At 37.2% G+C, this 19,578-nt stretch overlaps 1 long non-coding RNA gene across 2 annotated transcripts in view; it reads right to left on the reverse strand.

Annotated features, from left to right (window-relative positions):
* Window positions 1–3,399: 3,399 nt before the first annotated feature.
* Window positions 3,400–19,578, reverse strand: part of LOC105749373 — a 128,520-nt gene continuing 112,341 nt past the window's right edge. Inside the window, exons 2-3 of one of the 2 annotated variants that reach the window (XR_001120506.1) lie at window positions 4,537–4,633; window positions 3,400–3,489 (exon numbers count right to left, since the gene is read on the reverse strand). This is a non-coding gene — a long non-coding RNA (uncharacterized LOC105749373). Of the gene's footprint in view, window positions 3,495–4,536; window positions 4,634–19,578 lie in introns of both variants that reach the window. The other variant, XR_001120505.1, reaches the window with a different exon arrangement.

Below are 19,578 nucleotides of genomic sequence, written 5' to 3' on the forward strand. Positions count from 1 at the left end.
ATTTAACTCCCTGACCACCAGAAACCCTAATCTCCTTTTGGTTCCCTAAATCTAGACTTCATAATTTGGTTCCTTACAAAAGGGAACCCCAAAACAAACCTCATCAATCAGCTAGAAACTGAAGCACAGGCTTTTTGACTCCAAACCCAATGCATTATTAGTTCATGTTCACACTTTTTTTTTTTTTTTTTTTTTGTATTATAAAAATCTTTCTACCTTTCTTAGGGAGAGTAGCTAGATGGCATGGTAGAGTGAGCACTGAATCCTTTGTCAGGGAGGTAAAAGTTCAAATCCAATCAGACATCATCTAGGTATGTGATCCTGGGGGAGTCACTTAACCCTATTTGCTGCCACAAGTGAGCTGGAGAAAGAAATGGCAAACTATTCCATTATTTTTTCCAAGAAAAGCCCAAATGGAATCTTCCAGAAAAGTTGGACATCCCTAAAACAACTGAATTTATCTTGCAAACAATAATAATTTTCCTGAATATGAGAATTATGTCTGATTCACCTTTATCTTCCAGAGCATAGCATGATATTTTATACACAGTACCTACTTAATGTTTCAATGCTCATAATTTATCTCTTGGCAAATGCATCTTTTCATTCAAATATTCTCCTGGGAGCTTTGAATAAAAACCTGACTTATGTTGACATCTAATAGAATTTGTAGAATGAGTGGCATATATGAGAAGGATCATATCTCTTACTGGAGTTCCAACAAACCAAGTAATTTCCTTTACTCATTTATCGTGATGATAAACTTTGGTACTCCAATTTCATTTCCTAAACATCAGAATTGTATTTCATTTTGAAAATGCAATCAATCACTTGAACCCCACAAATTTTATGGTCCAGCCAAATAGGTCTATTAACTGTTTTCTGAAATTGCCATTCCATTTCCTGCCTCCTTAACTTTGCGTCAGTGAGACTACACTCTGCTTGCCTACACATTTTATACTTTTTAGCTTCCTTCAAGGCTTTAACTCAAATTAGCTCCACTTCATATGAGAAATTTTTCCTTGACCACTTTAACTACTAGGCCTGGGTGATTCTGCTAGAGCAGAAATATTGCATGAAATTTGTCCATGAACATAAGAGCATCAAAGGAATGAAGAATGTCTGATACCCAGATTTCAGTATACATCTGAATGTGTATCTTGCAGAATTTATCCAACAGTGTGCATATGTGGGACAGACAATATAGAGAGACAATGAGTTGAGTCCAGAGGAAAAAGGAAAAAGGAAGAAGAAAGCAGGCTGACTTGCTTTTGGAAAATCGTAAAGCCCTTTTACTGTGCACAAACTTTGTAGGACAACAAAAGCCTGTCTTTTCAATACAAACACTTTAATAGTATTTTGGTATTTACAGAAAAACCTGGGACAACACTGACACAAAAGCACTAAAGAGAAACATCACACAGAGGGCAATGAAAAAGCATGTTGTGGGTATTGAGCATGTGGCAATATATAGCTAATTAAGATTCTGAAGAAGAACAAAAGTAAAGTATGGCATTAAGGAACTGGAAGACTAAGAATGACCAAGTCAAATGGCAAGGAAAAGGATGATGAGTGCACAGAGTCCTTCACTGTCAAGGAAACAATGAGAAAGGCCTTTAGCCTATGGAGTTGATCCATTGGAGTGAACTTTTAAGAGCATAGGTATGAAAATCTCCTTGGGATGGGCAGACCTGGGGGATTTGTGATCAGCAACATTGCAGAGAATATCTGAAGTGATATCACAGATCTATTGGAAAATTTCCTATTTGCCTATGGTTTGGGGTCATTTTGGATAATAATTAATAGGTATTTGTATTCTGTACTTCAATATTCATTTAATGCTTCAAGGTCCTGAATGTCATTGGTGGAAGTACTCCTCTACATAAATATAGGGTACTCCCTGAACATATAACCCACTCTATATAGCAGGGCCTTTTCACCTGAGAAATTTTTACCCAATTCCTGGTATATAAATATATCAACAAATCAATCATTTATTGATAAGAAATCATAATTTCATGACCCCCATATGGAGTTACATGGCCCCATGTGGCATCATGATCCACAGTTTAAGAAGTTTTGCTCCACACTGTAAAAATTCTATTATTACTGTAGTGCAAAAACAAAAAATCCTTACATTGTATCCTACCTGCTGATGAACCTTATTGTATTTGGAGGGGTTGGTCCCCAAGTGATGGACTTGTATCTTTAAGCTAAAACTAAAAGTCTTTCTGCCTTGTTAGGACTTTTCAGTGGTTAGCATAACCACTGGCAACTCAGTATCACTTCCATATTGCAACAAGACACCTAAATCCTTGAGCAGGATTTTCTCAATATTATGGGACAAAATCCTGTGCTTCCTATTTTATTTTGGCCTTTAGTAATGAGTTTTCTGTAAAATCATGTTGATTCTACCTAAGGTACATATTTTGTATACATAAACTTTTTTCCACTTTTATTAAAAGCTAATTGTATTTATATAATTTATTTAATACTACGTGCTAAGCACTGGGGATACAAAGAAAGGCATAAAACAATACTTGTCCTCAAGGAAATGAATTAGCAAAACAATACATAAAAAAGAGCCAATTGGGAAATAATATGAAGAAATGTTTCTGAATTGACTTCATTTTCCAGAACCAATTTCTGAAAATGATGAAATCCAAGAAGAATCCCAGCTACCCCCTTGCCTGATTACTTGTAACTTCATGGATAAGGATATTTCTAGGCCCCAAAGACCCCTTAGCATCTGAAATCATCAATTAGGTACTTCTGATCTGTTATGGGCCAGAACTCTGTACTTAAAACAAAGAACCCAAAGTATAGCTCTGGAAGAAGAGGTGGTAGGTAGATAATACCTTGCTTCCTGATAAGGGATCTGCTAAAGCTAGCTCTAACCAGCTCACAAGAGTCCAGTGGAAACTGACAAACGCTATATATAAATCAGGCCTTGATCTAATGTTTTGTTGATTGTCTAGAGTTAATTGTGGAGAGAAAATGTTAAGAATGTAGATAAAACTTTTTTTCTTATTTTTAAGTTTATTTTTCCAAATACATGCAAAGATAGTAAACATTTATCTTTGCAAAAAACCTTGTGTTTCAAATTTTTCTTCTTTCCTTCCCTCTCTCCCCCTTCCCCTAGATAGCAAGCAATTCAATATAGGTTAAACATGCAATTCTTCTAAATATATTTTCATATTCATTATGCTGCACAAGAAAAATAATATCAAAAGAAAAAAAAAAAACAAGCAGCTATAACAAAAAAGGTGAAAATGGTATGCTTTCATCCACATTCAGTCTCCATAGTTCTTTCTCTGGATGTGGAGGGTTCTTTCCATCACAAATCTATCAGAATTGCCTTGAATCACCTCATTGATGAAAAGAATCAAGTCTATCACAGTTGATCATTACATAATCTTACTGTTACTGTGCACTATGTTGTCTTGGTTCTGCTCACTTCACTTAGTATCATTTTGATGAGGTCCAAACCTAAGCTTAGAGAAGAAGAAAAAGGAAAAGACAGAGTGAGAGGAATCCATGTGACAAGAATTCATATACCCCCCTCCCAGTTATCTTTTCAGAAATCAGCCTTTTCATTCTTTCTTATAGAATAATAATATTCATTACATTCCTATACCATAACTTATTCAGCCATTCCCCAACTGATGGGCTTCCACTCAATTTCTAGTTCCTTGCCATTACAAAATAGCTGCTACTAATATTTCTGTACATGTGGGTCCTTTTCCCTCTTTTATGATCCTTTGGGATACAGACCCTGTAGAGACATTGATGGATCAAAGAATATACATGTTTTTATAGCCCTTTGGGCATAGTTTCAAATTGCTTTCCAGAATGGTTGGATCCATTCACAACTCCACTAATAATATATTAGTGTCCCAGTTTTCATTTCCCCTCCAACATTGATCATCTTTTCCTGTCAGCAGAGTTTTAAAAAGATGTTTTATGGGCACATTTCCTTCCCCCTCCCCATAATTCTCCATCCCCACTAATTACCATTCTGTAATACCACAAAAGGAGAGAATATTCTTTTCTGAGGGGAAGGTAGGTGGCAAAATAGATAGAATGCCAGACCTGAAGTAAGGAAGACCTGAATTCAAATCCAGCTTCAACTATGACCCTGTGCAAGCCATTTAACCTTATTTGCCTCAGTTTCTACATCTCTCTGAAATGAGTTGGAAAATGAATGGCAAACTACTCCAGTATCTGCCAAGAAAATCCCAAATGTAGGTCACAAAGAGTTGGAACTGACTGAAATGAGTGAATTAGAATTATATTCCTAACATGGTCAGAGATGTATCTTTTATACAGAAGAGGAAAAGTGGGATGTCATATTTGGAGCTCCTGAACCCCCCCCACCTTAAGTAGCCATATTTTTTTTTAATAGAACACTGATCCTAGAGTCAAGAGGATCTAAGTTCAAATCCAGCTTTAGATACTAGTTAGCTAGACAAATCTCTTAACCTCTGTTTGTCTCAGATTTCTCAACTATAAAACATAACAAATACCAATGCTTACCTGACATATAATGGGCATTATATAAATTTATTTCTTTCACCACTCCATCTTGGGCATCGATTTCCTGATATTATTTCCCATTGTAATGCTGGAAAAACTGAGGCAAGATAGAGATTAGAGAATATTTAATAATTTATTTGAAAGGAAGAGATTTACTGGGACCAAATAGATCCATGGTTTGGTCCCAGGGCTGAATGAGACTATCATCTCTAAGAATCCAGCAAACAACGTGAGTTCTCAATGACATATATACACATGTCTCAGACACAGAGGGAAGACTGAGACAGGGACAGAGTCAGGGTGCTGAGACAGGGTGGGGTGAGCCTCCAGAGAGGGGGATGACATAATAGGAGGAGGCATCTTGATAAGACGGTATCTGATATTCTTGAGGTAAAGTCTAGTTTTGGGGATTCCCTTTCAGGGAACCAAAAATATGATGAGGTAATTGATAAGGTCTAGATTTAGGAAACCAAAATGAAATTAGGGTTTCTGGTGGTCAGGGAATTAAATGATAAGGTCTAGTGGCAGGTTTGGGGTTCAGGGAACCAAATGGAGAGGTTTGGCTCCCTTGGGATTCGACTCAAGGGTAGGGAGTTTTAGGGAACGCCCTTCTAGTGATGCAGGGATTCTCTGTAAAGGAATTTATAAACCCGAAAACCTAGATTGATAAAATAGGTTTATTATAGGGATTGGGAAGTAAGGTTAGAAATCCTGACAGAGAGGCATAAAGTCTCATTAGGGAATAGGTGAGAATAAAGACAGGGTAGCACTGGAAAAGATTATTATTCCAGCAGGCAGAGGTTTCCTTGGCATGGCATGGCATAGGATGGTATATTTAGAACCTCTGCAAAGAGGGGATTTTAGATTGGCTCTTTTATAATAGGAGCTTTAGCTACTAGCTGAAGGGGGCTAATGGGTGGAGTCCCAAGTTGGCTCATCTACAAACTGGGTTTCAGCTTGAGCTGGAATTTGAATAGAATCAAATGAGTTTCTTTAATTCAAAAGGGTTGGAATTCTTTTGCTCAGGATTGAACCAACCCGATCTAGATGAAAGAATCAGGCAGGGTCCCTCACTGAGGCAGAGACATTTTGTCCAAGGAGTTTTAGAGTTTCGGGGTCCCTTCTTCATTCTGATAGCTTGGGATGGGGAGAGGCATTCTGATATTCCAAAACATAAAATCTTTTATCCTTATCAAATATTCTGATAAAGAGGGAGGGGAGGTTTTGCAGGTTTGAGCAGACAATTATAAACTGAAGCAGAACAATTAGGGAAACCAAGGCATAACTGGGTCAGGATAATTAGGGAAACTAAGTCAGGACAATAAAAGAGAACACCATCTGGCTGCTTTTCTGGACTTCACAATCTCTAGAAACTCTTCATTCTGCAAGATGAAATTAGTTCTGAAATTATTACTTTCTTAGATTATTTACCACTTTGGCTGCAAAACTTCATCATACCCTCAAAGTAGGTAACTCTCTCCTCCTTTCTCTGATCCTTAAGCATCTTTTAATGTGTTATCTACCCCTTTGGACTGTGAACTCCTTGAGGACAGGGACTATGTTGACTTTATATTTGCAATCCTTAGCTTAAAATTTGACACAAAATAAGTGCTTAATAAATGAAATTAGAAGGACCTCAGCACCCCCTTCCATTTTTAGTTGACTGTAACAAATCTCTTCTTGATACATTAGTCCTATATGGGCTTCCTTTCCCCCTTAGTGTAGATGATGAGTTATCAATTATCCTTTCATTTTAGAAGCCTTTGCTGCCAAATACAGGATTTCCACTAAGAGCCATCAATTACTGAGTGATCCTAATTTATCTTTCCAACAGAAAGTATCCTCTCTATCTTCACCATTATTTTGTGGGGTTTTTTGTTTGTTTGTTTGTTTGTTCGTTTGTTCTCTAAGATACATAGTGATTTTATTCCTGGAAGGAATACAAAGCATAGGCAAGAGCACTGAACCAATCAACATTATTATCATTAGGCTGCCAGTTATGTTGCCTCTGTTTGGTCTTTTCAGTCTTGCATGAAGTGAATTGTCATGGAAACCAGGGGCACCTGGGGAGTGGAAAAGAGTTTTGTCATCCTATTACACACAGTCACTGATTAGTGGCCCTTTCTCTCTGTCCAATTTCGATTGCCTCTATTATTTCTCCCTTTTCTTCTCGACTGTTATTGATGGACTATCAAATAACATTGCCTCCACCTTCATGGTGTAATGCCAAAGAAACTGAGCAAGACCAGAGGTTAGAGACAAATTCAATAGTTTATTAAATGGAGAGAGATACTGGGACCAGATGGATCTTTGTCCCAGGGCTGGACAAGACTATCTCTCAAAGAATCCAGCCTCGAGTACTGGGACAGCAAGCTTTTTTATAGGATAACAAGAACAGTGACATAATGGGGGAGGTACCCAGGTGGGGATAACCTAATGGTGGGTGAGGCCCCTAGGATGACACAATGGAGGGAGGTTACTGATATTCTAATGACATCTAAAATGGATAAACCTTTATCCTATTAAACATTAAAAAGGAATGTCTATAACCTAAAGATAAAAAACGTTCATCTCATCAACCATTTAAGAGGGAATGATTATAGCCTGGGATTTTGGGGCAGAGCAACTGAGGTAGACCTTTATCTCATCAAACATTTTGGGGAGCTGGCACTAATCTACAGGCGATAAAGCCATACAGGTAATAAGGCCACATTCCTAAGACTGCCTTAACCTTGAGTAGGCAGACATCTAGGCACCTTTTAATCACATCTTGGAGCTTCCTACATGACCAAAGACACCTGGTCAATTCATCCTTTGGCAGGAAACCAATCCTTTGTCTAGGGCCCCCATCCTGTACTGATTTTGCACGACCCTGCTTCCTTTCCTACTGCTATAAATACTTGTATTATTGCACTCATTAAAATGAGGCTTGATCAGGTATCTTGTCTTGCCTCTCTTCTGTGCCTCCCCTGTCTCTTGCTCTTGTCTCTCTTCTTCCAGGGTCCACACACTCTGACTCACAGGCCAAGGCAAAACATTAAGAGGGAAAGGTTATAACCTGAGGCAGAATAACTAAATAGGACAATTGGAGAAACTGGGTCACAACATTAAAAAGGGAACTTTGGCACAATAATGGAAGAAGACTGAGGTTATCTTATTTGGGTTTACCCGACCTCTTTCTTCCATTCTTCAAAATTTCTTCAAACCATTACCCCTTCTGTTCTTTTCTTTGGTCACAGAAGAGGAAATAATCATATTCCACACTATGAAATTCTTTTTCTGTGCCCTTGATATGATTCCTTCCTGCCTTTTCCAGGGTCTTGTTTGAACAATCATTCCTATTATTTCCACATATCTTTGTCTCTGTCTACCTACACACATCTTCTAGTGTTTCCAATCCCCAGTCGACCTTGTCTTGGTCCTTATGATGAGGACAATAAACCTCACCTAGAAGAGCATCTACATTCCCTGGGAAAGACTCTTTCCACACCTTATCTCAAGTATGCACCTTTTGGATGCAAAACCTATATTCCCTGGGAAAGATTCTCTTCCCACACCCTATCTCAAGTATGTTCCTTTTGAATGCAAAACTTAAATTGTTTTGTTTCTGTATAAAAATAAGTCCTGAGAAAATGTCTCTTTGCAATTCTTTGCCATTGCCCACTAAGTGAACATCTTGGTGTCTCTCTCTTTAACAAAGTGCCTTTTCTTATCACAGCCTTTTATGTAGCGAATTTCTCACTGGAACCCACCCTTACTTGGTGTTCAGGAGAACTAGGAGACCAACCCATATTCCCTCCAGATCTATACCTCATCACTTATGTCAATCCAATTATACTGTCATATCTTTCTCCCTATTGAAATTCTTTTAAAAAGCTTCTAGTGCTTCTAGTTCCTTATCAACCATTCTTCTGTCTTTACCTTCCACTCTTTGAATCCAGAAAAATCATTTCCATGCATAGATATTGTCATGTTATTGCTTTAGTCAAACATCTTCAGTAAATCCTGATATCTATCAAATAAAGTTCAAACTCTTCCTGGCCTTTCAGGATCTCCCAGACTCACTGCTACATTACCTTTTCAGCCTTTTTGACATCCTCCTAATATGCAATACTCCCTCCAGCCAATAGGTCCTCTTTGTCTCTTAAAAGTGCAAAATTATGGTGCTAAGACCTTCTAGAGGAAGGTAATTCAAAGATTTGAATAGTTCCAAGAGAAAAGTGGGGAATGTTATGCCAAAGTTCCCTTTTTAATGTTGTGACCCAATTTCTCCAATTGCCTGTTTAGTTATTCTTCCTTAGGTTATAACCTTTCCCTCTTAATGTTTGAGATAAAGGTTTTATAGACATTCCTTCTTAATGTTTGACAAGATAAAGGTTTATCCACTTTAGATGTCATTAGAATATCAGTAACTTCCCACCATTAGGTTATCCCCACCTAGGTACCTCCATTATGTCATTGTTCTTGTTATTCTATAAAAAGCTTGCTGTCCCGGGATTCAGGGCTAAACTCTTCGAAATGATAGTCTCATCTAGCCCTGGGATCAACATGAATCCATTGGTCCCAGTATTTCTCTCCATTTAATAAACTATTGAATTGGTCTCTAATCTCTGTCTTGTTCAGTTTTTTCAGCATTACATTTTGGAGCTCCCCAGGGAGATAATTAGAAAATGAGCAGGATTAGAGATGAGACTTTCGGATCTCTGCCTTGGGGTGGGTGGCTGTGAATCTGAATTCTTGGCCTGTAGAGGCCGAGCCCCGCTGGATTTTTTTCCAGAGCCTATGGGAAAGAGAGCAGTTTCTAGCCACAACAGCATGATGGTAGACAATTCTATTTTGGCCACAGGAGAGTAAGTTTGTCTGGGTATCTTTTGGGGTACCATCTGGTTATGTCTTAAGATTTGTTTTGTTTGGTTGGTTGTTATGCTAGCATCTGGATTTCTGGAATTATAGATTCTGGGTGTAGGGTCTTCTGGATGCAGGGGACCCTACCTGGGTGTCTTTTAAAGACACATTGTGTGAATAATCAGACGTGGTTGTCACTGTTGGGGTGTCCTTGAGATGCCATTGATTCTTTATGCGTGGCTAACTGGATGTGGTGGTTGCTATTGGGGTGTCTTTGAGAAATACGGAACTCTGGACAAGGTAAAAGACTTTTTTCTTTCCTTATCTTGTGGTGGACACTGCAGTCATCAAATGGATGATGACTGCAGTCGTTGTGGAGCTCTTGGGAGGTTTGGCACAATTCTTTAGGAATTGCTGCAGGCTCCGTCTCTAAAAAGACATATATGAGGGAGGCTGCAAAGATTTGGAAAACTAAGTTTTTACCTGTCCACAATCTAGACACTTCACTACCTCTAAAATCTTTCCTGGAGCAGATGCTTTGCTTGAGGAAACTCTTTCTGTCCAAATCCTTTTCCAGAGACAAAGGCCCTTCCTTTGCATCTCAATGCATTTCTACAAGAGGTCCTCCCCCACTCTCATGCTGTTTCTCCTCCCACTTCTTCCACTGAGTGGGGAGTGTATACATTTGAAAACGGGACTCAGTTTCCCTGCTTTGATCATTGTGTTTTAGAACAATGCCCCTCCCATCAGCCTTTAACTATAGAAGCCTCAGAATTAGGCTTTTGCATGCTCAGGGGGCTATCTATTAAGACTGGGGATTTTCAAATGCCATTTGGTTTGGCTTTAATGTTAGTGTCCTACTGAATGTTGTAATTGTGCAGTCTAAGTGTGATCAGTGTTCTGTATGGCTCGTATGTTATTAGACAGTCTAGTTGCGCTCTGTTCTGTGTGATCTTTGTCTGTATTAAATTGTTTGTAATTTGTCTGTTTTGTTCATTTAAGAGCTCTGTTAAATTTAAGAACAATGATCAAATTTGGGAATTGGTTATTTCAATACTGAACTCCAGCTGGAGAAAACATTTGATTAGGAATTTAAAGATGATTCTAAATTTGGGAAATGAATTGGTTATCTTTAAGTATAAGATCTTAAAGGAACAATAGCTGGTTAAAGAAATTCTGTTAACTTGCCTGAAAGAGGTCATGGGCCTCTAGTTTTACCTAAAGTATGTAACAAGGGATCTGACTTTTCTGAAAGCTTCAATTCTGGCCAAGCTGGGACTTAGGAAGAGTCTATTGGGAATAATGGCCACATGGGGCCAGAAGGAGAGAAAGAAACTATGTTGTTTTATTATTTGAAATGAGATAGAAATGGATTATATGCTTTAAATCCAGCTCTGCTAGACATGTGGGTTTTATGGGATTCCCCTACCCACCCACTGATTTCTGCTACTTTAAATGTTGGGTAGGGTAGGGATCTTTTGTAAAGATTTAAACTCGCCCTCCTCCCCCTCCCCCCCACTGCTACTACTTCAGCTATTGGAGCATTTAGTTAGTCTGGAGTGAAGATTAGTTCTACTTCCCTCTGCCCCCACCCTCCCCTCCTCCCCCCCTCTCTTTGGAGGTGGAGTCGGGGGAAGGTTAGTCACATGGAATCCTATCCTCCCCCCTCCCTCTAAACTGTTCTGGACATTTTTTTTTATCAAGTTGTAGCTACCTGGTTCTTGGCTAAAAGCAGCAAACTGATAAGGTTATGTTAAGTATCCGTTTAGGATTTGTTACTAGAGGTAAAATTTCTTGGGTTTGTAGTTAATATGTCACTGCATTTTTTTTTTCCTCCTGTAACTGATTTCTATAATCAGAGCAATGGTCAATAAGAAATTGTTAATTCAATTATGTCATACCTTGCTGTTTCCAATCTGGTTATCTGTAATCATTATATCCTAAATACTTGAGCAAATAAGTATTTAGTCTGGTCATCTATTGGTTATTAGATATTGTGCCTGGATATTCAAGGTTTTTTTTAAGATTTAAAACTAATGAGAGGCCACATCTTGTAGCAGTCCTTGTAGACCAGTCTTTCTATATCAGACTGTTCTAATTTTTCTTTGTTAGATTTGTTTTTATTTCTAGATCTGGTCAAATTACAGATATATTGACTTGCTTCTGGGACCTACATCAAGCTTTGATTGTCAGCATGCCACACTACATACACCCATCCTCTTACCGGACTGAGCATTGTCCCTATTCAGCAGGAAGCAGCAATTGAGAACCATCGCCCACTTTTCCCAATATAATTTGGACTGATATGGGGGAGTGGGAAAGTGGTTGACTTGTTAGAATTGTAACTGTATCACTGTGTATTTAAGATTTAGGATGGAAATTGTTAAACTTGTGTAACTATTGCTGTTATGTTTGAGGGACTTTTAGTCTGATATGTATATGCATATGTATATGATTTATATGTGGGATGGTCATTTGATAATTCCTATCCAAAAGAAAAAAGGGAGGAGAAGAAATAGGAAGTTGGGGAAACTGGTGTATTTCCTTAGGCACTTCTGCCCTACCTCCTATCTTGCTAGTTCAGATTTAATTGGAAGTCCTTTACTCCTTGCTTACTCCTTACTAGACTATGATTTGCTAGTTGTGCTTTAACTTGGAAATCCCTTATTCTGTTGGAATTTCCCTGGCAGACTCAGTTTTGGGGATTATTTTTTATAAACAACCAGAAATTAGATACCTGTCTTGGAACTGGCAGTCTCTCTTATCTGTTTCTCCATTCCTGTTACCCCAGGTCCTTAATTAGTAGTTCAGCGTACTTAAAAGGACCTTGTTGATATCGAGGCCTCTAAAAGTTTGGGGTTTGCCTGACTTGGTCTAACTGTGCATAATCTGCTCAAAAGTCTGCTTTCTGTAGCCCTGTTCCTCTGGGCAGGACAGGTGGAACTACTCCAAGCCTCACCCTTTTCTCCTGGAACAGGTTGCCCCTCTGAATGGGCAGCACAACTGCCCTGAGCCCTGCTGCTCTGTAAGCAGAGGCCGAGTCATGCACAAATGACCACAGCTGTCCATATGCTCCTCAACTGCAGAGGATCTGACAATGTCAGAAATAATTGAAATAAGGAACTTTGTGTATTGCTGATAAACTCTGGGGTTATCAGGGAGAGACTTGACCTTGCCATAAGTCCTTGCATTGGTCTAGCTTTATTTTGATTTTTATTGGTCTATTTACTTCACATAAGGTTGTTCAAAATTATGTTGCTAAGACCTTCTAGAGGAAGGTAATTCAAAGATTTGAATAGTTCCAAGAGAAAAGTGGGGAATGTTATGCCAAAGTTCCCTTTTTAATGTTGTGACCCAATTTCTCCAATTGCCTGTTTAGTTATTCTTCCTTAGGTTATAACCTTTCCCTCTTAATGTTTGAGGTAAAGGTTTTATAGACATTCCTTCTTAATGTTTGACAAGATAAAGGTTTATCCATTTTAGATGTCATTAGAATATCAGTAACTTCCCACCATTAGGTTATCCCCACCTAGGTACCTCCATTATATCATTGTTCTTGTTATTCTATAAAAAGCTTGCTGTCCCAAGATTTGAGGCTAGCCTCTTTGAGATGATAGTCTTGTCTAGCCCTGGGATCAACATGGATCCAATGGTCCCAGTATTTCTCTCCATTTAATAAACTATTGAATTGGTCTCTAATCTCTGTCTTGCTCAGTTTCTTCGTTATTACAATATGAACAAGCAGTTCTCAAAAAGAGAATTGTAAACTGTTAACTATATGAAACTATATGTTAATTATATGAAACAATGTTCCAAATCACTAACAATAAGAGAAAAATAAATGAAAATTCAAATAGAAAAGATGAAAATAATTAATGTTGAAGGGATTGCAAAATGATAGGCACAGAGATTCATTATTGCTGGAGTTGTGAATTAGTATAATCATTTTGGAAAATCATTTGTAGTTATCCAAATAATGTAACTCAAATATCTATATTTTTTTGATCTAGAGATTCTTTAACTAGGCATCTATTACTAGAAGGTCATTTCATAAAAGGAAAGTCCCCATATATAACAAAATATTTATAGCAAAGCTTTTTTTCCCAAATTTATTTTAATTGAAGAAATAAAATAAGCAAAAATAAAGCCAGAAAAGCAATACAAAATAAAATGAAGCAAAACAAAAGAGAACATTATTATGTGCCCAGCAGAACATCTGGGAGGATTCAAAATATATAACAACAAATACCAATTTAAGAAAATATATATATTAGTAGAAAAAATTATATCCATAAGTGTCCATTTTTTCTTTACTTCCTTGTAAATTATTCTTTTGTTCTCTGCTGCAAACCTTGTTTATTTTATTCTCCCCCCCACCACCTCCTTTCATTCCCTCCACCATCTCCAAGTAGGCTATAGTGAAGAAAGGATACGTTTATATATACAAATATATATATATATATATATATATATATATATATATACACACTTATCTCCCTTTTAAACCCCCCTCCCCAGTACCTCCAAGCAACCTACAGTTAAAAAAAGATTTATGTATGTATACATATGTATATATCTTAATTTTCTGTAAAATTCAGGTTTGGTTGATAGAAAGTCCTAGAAAATCTGATTTTTTTTTGAATGTCCATTTTTTTCTCATTGAAAATTATAGATAATTTTGCTAGATATGATAATTTTGGCTGCAGGCCTAGTTCTTTTGCTTGTCTAAAGATCTGAAACTAGATTTGGGGTCTCAGACTATCCCATAGGATAAAGCATAATTTCCCAGACAAATCCTTCCCAAGTTAAGTGACTGTCATTCAATTGGAGATCTTGTCAAATCATTCTCCCTTGATCTTTTGGGGATTGCCAGGATCCTCTTCGGGAAATTCTAGCTTCTAGGAAAAAGCCTTCAAAATCCCTTCAAATCCCATTCAATTGGAGATCTTGGTCTCATAATCAGCTCAAACTGCACCCCCTCCCCCCCCACACACACATACACACCCTTGGCAAGCCAAGACTTACTCATAAAACAGGGGTCTTTTAACACACTCTTTGCAAAATTCCTCATTAGGAATTTGCTCACTAAGAGAGCTTCTTAGTGAACAATAAACTTTCCTTTTCTGCCATTCAGACTTTTCAAGTTTGCAGATTCTTTCACATTGGACCTGCCCCAACCAGAGGGGATTCCTCCTCTAATTCTCACAACTCTCTTCACTGCCACTAACCATATCAGTATAATTCCAAGGCTTGTGATCTCTTACTGTGGCTTACTGTGGTAAGTCTTGTACAATTCTAATTGTAGCTCCAGTGTATTTAAAAATTTTTTCTGGTTTCTTGCAAAATTTTCTTTTTGATATGAGGATTTCAAAATTTGGCAATAATATTACTATGTGTTTTCCACAAAAGATCTCTTTGAGGTAGTAAACGGTAGATTTTTTTCTGTTTCTACTCTCCCCTCTTGTTCTATTACTCCAGGACAATTTTCCAGGATTATTTCCTGTATTATTGTGTCAAAGTTCTTTGGTCACAACTTTCTGCCAGTCCAATTATTCTTATATTTTCTCTTCTTGATCTGTTCTCCAAATCTGTTGTTTTTTGTATAAGTTGTTTCACATTCTGTTCTATTTTCTCATTCTTTATAATCTGTTTTGTTATTTCTTGGTCTCTCATAGCTTCACTGGCTTTCCCCTTGCCCAATTCTAAGTTTCAAAGAATTATTTTCATCTTTGAGACTGTATCTCCTTTTCTTATTGGTTAACTTTCTTTTTGATAATCTTGTTTTTCCTGGATGGTTTTAATTTTTTCTTTAGTTTTTCCTCAATGTCTCTGATTTTTGAATTTTTTTTTTGAATTCTATAAATATTCTCTGGGCAGAAAGCCATTTCAAGTTACTCTTTGGAGTAGTTTTTTGTTTTGTTTTGTTTTTTGTCTTCTTCTGAAGATGAATCTTAGTCTTCCTCTTCTCTTTCAATGATGGGGTTCTTTCTTCTTTGATGGTTTATTTTTTTTAAAAAATGAAAGGTATTTTAAATGAAAAGTGTAAGTACCTCCATTCGTGGGGTGGAAGAATGGTGCCTCAAATTTCCCTTTAGCTCTTTACTCTGACCAGGAAACCCAAACTAAGAGCTCCACTCTCCTGCAAGTGCCCACAGCCAGCATTGCCCCCGCCCAACTGCTTCTACACTCACCAGGTGCTGATTCCTTCTTGCCCAAAGTGGGTCTCAGAAGCACAGCTGGGTCTGGCATTCCCTTTCATCTGAAATTCACTCAGTCTTCCCAGACTCCAAACCCCTACTCAAACAAACCATATGGTAGGTGAAAGCCTGTGTGGTTCCTGCTGAGGCTCCAACTACAAACAGCTAGTCCCAGGAGTCCCTACTTGATATTTTTTGAGAAACTAGCCTGGTGGTGTTTGTACTTTAACAGGTTAATCCTGGCCTGCAGTCTTCTTCAGACTTCTGGAGGATCCCTGTTTTGTCCCAAGTCTTGGTTTTTCACCAGTCTATGTTTACCCTGAGATGCAAACATGTTCTATTTGTGGGAGAAGTAGGGAGAGCTTGAAATTTACCAACCTACTTTGCCATCTTCCCAGAATCTTCCCCTATAGCAAAACTTTTTATGGTAACAAAGAACCAAAAACAAAATAGATACTTACCAGTTGAGGAATAGTTAAACAATCATAAACAAATGGATATCATGGAGTATAACTGTGTGGTAAGAGATAACAAATATGATGAATACAGAGTAGCATGAACTTACATTAAAAAATGCATAGTGAAGTAAACAGGACCGGACAAACAATATATACATTGATTACAACATGAAAATGGAAACAATAATAACCACAAAACAACTGATAATGAATGGTACAAAATTACAAAAAATAAGTTTGACTTGAGAAGAAATATGAGATGGTACCTCCCCCATTTCTTTGCAGAGGTAGAAGGTCCATGGCTATGAAACTGTATATAGTTTTTTCAGATTTTTTTCAATAGATTGATTGGTTCACTAATTGTTTTTCCTCTTTAAGGTATTATTTTAAATAGAGAATGGCTTTCTGGGAAGGGGAGGAGGAACAAAGGGGGAGATTTTGTCAATATCAAAAAAAATATTTTAAAAAAATCTTGTCTTGCAGAATTTCTTCAGTTTGGGGTGGGAGCTGGGGAGGATGAATCAGAAATAAATTCATAGGAAAAATATAGGAGATTGACTATAATAAAGCATATTACTCATTAATAGACTTTTCAAGATAGAAGACAAAGATACCATTTTCAGTATGCAATTACATCACATCTCATATTATCAAAGGAGTAATCAGCAAGAGTCAGTGAGTCATGAGACCATGGAATTATAGGAACCAGAACTGTAACAGGGATCATCTTAATTCATCTTCTTTATTCTGCATTTGAGTCCTGTCAGCATTTTGTACTTGTCCACTGTCCAGTAGTAGGAAAGCAGAAATTCCAACTCAGGTTTCCAGACTTGAAATCCAGTATCATTTTCAATTCTATAAGCATTCACTAAGTGTCTACTACATGCCAAACATTGTATTGATCTAGTTAAAAGAAAACAAAAATCTCTAGTATGTACTGCAATTAAAACTTCCCAACCAAAGAATATATTCTTGTATCTTGAATCTTGATCTTCACAGCAATATATTCAATTTAATTCAAATACTAGGAATAGAAAACCAAAAATAAAAGTCTTGCCCTCAAGGATCTTATATTTTGCTACACATAAACATATAATATAAAGTAAATTTCTGAAGAATGAAGAAAGCACTAACCACTAGTATGATAGTGAGGGACCATATTTATGCCCACCTGCATTTTTGATTTCCTTCACAAGCTAATTGTACAATATTTCAGAGTCTGATTCTTTTTGTACAGCAAAATAACGTTTTGGTCATGTAGACGTATTGTGTATATAATTTATATTTTAATGTATTTAACATCTACTGGTCATCCTGCCATCTAGGGGAGGGGGTAGGGGGTAAGAAGTGAAAAATTGGAACAAGAGGTTTGGCAATTGTTAATGCTGTAAAGTTACCCATGCCTATAACCTGTAAATAAAAGGCTATTAAATAATAAAAAAAATGATAGTGAGGGACCTCGTGTAAAAATTGGAACAAGAAGTGAGCCTTGAAGAAAAGTTTAAGGATTCCTAGGTAGTGAAAAGTCAGGAAGATTTGTAGACATGAATGACTGTGTGCAAAAATATATAGAGTGGATATTTAATAGTTTAAAAAATACCATGTAAAGGCATTTCATACACATCAATTTTAGACATGAACAAAATGCTCAAATAATAAGACCGTATCAAATATGCCTTTGGGAACAGCTCTAGAAGGCAGTTGAAGCAGGTGTGAACTGACAATAATGTGAACAATGAAAATAAATTCCCAAAACAGGGATTTGCCTTTGATTTGGAGTAAGCTACAATCTCTATTGGACAGGTAGCTGGTACAGTGCTAGGACTGGAGTCAGTCTAGAGTTCAAATTTTGCCTCAGAAACTTATTAGCTGCATGACCTTGGCCAAGTCACCAGTTGTGAGACCTTGGGCAAAATTTCTGTTTGCCCTAATCCACTGGAGAAGGAAATGGCAAACCGCTCTAGTATCTTTGCCAAGAAATTCCCCCAAAAAGCAGACTATGGCTAACAATATTGATTGTTTATTGTCAGCTAATTGGGTGAATCAAGTTTCATAGAGAAGAGGCTGGCCAAAAGGCTTTCATAATAAAGCTTCTAAATCACTCTGAAAGAAAGGGAAACTGTATGACTTAAGGAAACATTAACAACATATTGAATAGATACTTAAAAACTAACTGGAAGTATCATCATGACCATAACATGGAATTATTCCTTTCAGTTAAGACATAAATCTGAAAACTACATATAATACCAATCAAAGATTAGCTGAAAAAAAAGTTGAGGATATTTGGCTTGGAGAAGAGAAAATTTAGGATGATATGATAGTTAGCTTCAAGTGTTTTTAGCATCATCATTTTGATAGAACACCAAGCCTGGGGCAAAGAATTCTCCTCTTCTTGAGATCAAATCAGGCCTTAGAGACTTAACTAGCTGGAGTGACTATTAACTAAGTCATTTAGTCCTGTTTGCCTCAGTTTCTTCATCTGTAAAATGAGCTGGAGGTGGAAATGACAAACTGGACCAGTATCTTTGCCAAGAAAACTCCAAATGGGGTCACAAAGAGTAGGACATGACAAATGATTGAACAAATTCTTGGAACAGTTTATTTCATTGAAGAGGGATTGATTTGTTTTGAGCAATGTGTAGAAATTTTAGAGAAGATAGTAGATTGATATAAGGAAAAACTTCTTAGCAGTTTAGAGCCATTTAGAGGCAAAATGGAATTTATTGGTTTTCCTTCACTCATGGGAGATTTTCAAGCAAACCATTTGACTGATATGTTCAAGTGGAAGTGTGATTAGATAACTTCTGAAATTCTCTGCAGCGAAGGGTGTTGTGAAGGTCAAATGAGAAAATTCATGGAAAGCACTTTGCAAAACTTAAAATGGTAAATAAATATTAGGTATCATCATTATTATTATTAGTCTCTCATCATCATGTCTCTGCATAATTAAAACTTTCTGAAATTTAGAAATCAATAAAACAAGTCTCATTTTTAGCATTAGCAGATTTTCAAGAGATGCAGGCTCACACTGAAAATTTAATAACTAGCTCTCTGAAAGCCTATTAAAGTGGCCTGCAACCCTGAATTGTTGTGAATTTGTGACTGACAAGTATGGTCAGTCAACTAAAATTTATTAAGTACTTACTATATATCAGGCACTGGGTTAAATGTGGCAATTACAAAAATTGGCAAAAAATAGTCCCATACTTGTAAGATCATAGTCTAATGGGGAAGATAACATGCAAACAACTATGTATAAAGCAATTATAGACAGGACAATTTGGTGGTACTCCCAGATATAAGACACTAAGATTAAGGAAAGCTAAGAAAGACTAGGAGGGAAGCTTAGGGGCATAGTAGATAAAATGCTGGGCCTAGATTTAGGAAGATTCCTCTTCTTGAGTTCAAATCTGGCCTCAGACATTTTTTAACTTTGTGGTTCTGGGTAAATCACTCAACCCTGTTGGCCTCCAGAATAAAGTAGAGAAGGAAATGGCAAGAAAACCCCAAATGGGATCATGAAGAATTGGACAATAGCT

The sequence above is a fragment of the Sarcophilus harrisii genome, chromosome 1 (assembly GCF_902635505.1).
Source record: "Sarcophilus harrisii chromosome 1, mSarHar1.11, whole genome shotgun sequence".
NCBI classification, from domain to species: domain Eukaryota; kingdom Metazoa; phylum Chordata; class Mammalia; order Dasyuromorphia; family Dasyuridae; genus Sarcophilus; species Sarcophilus harrisii.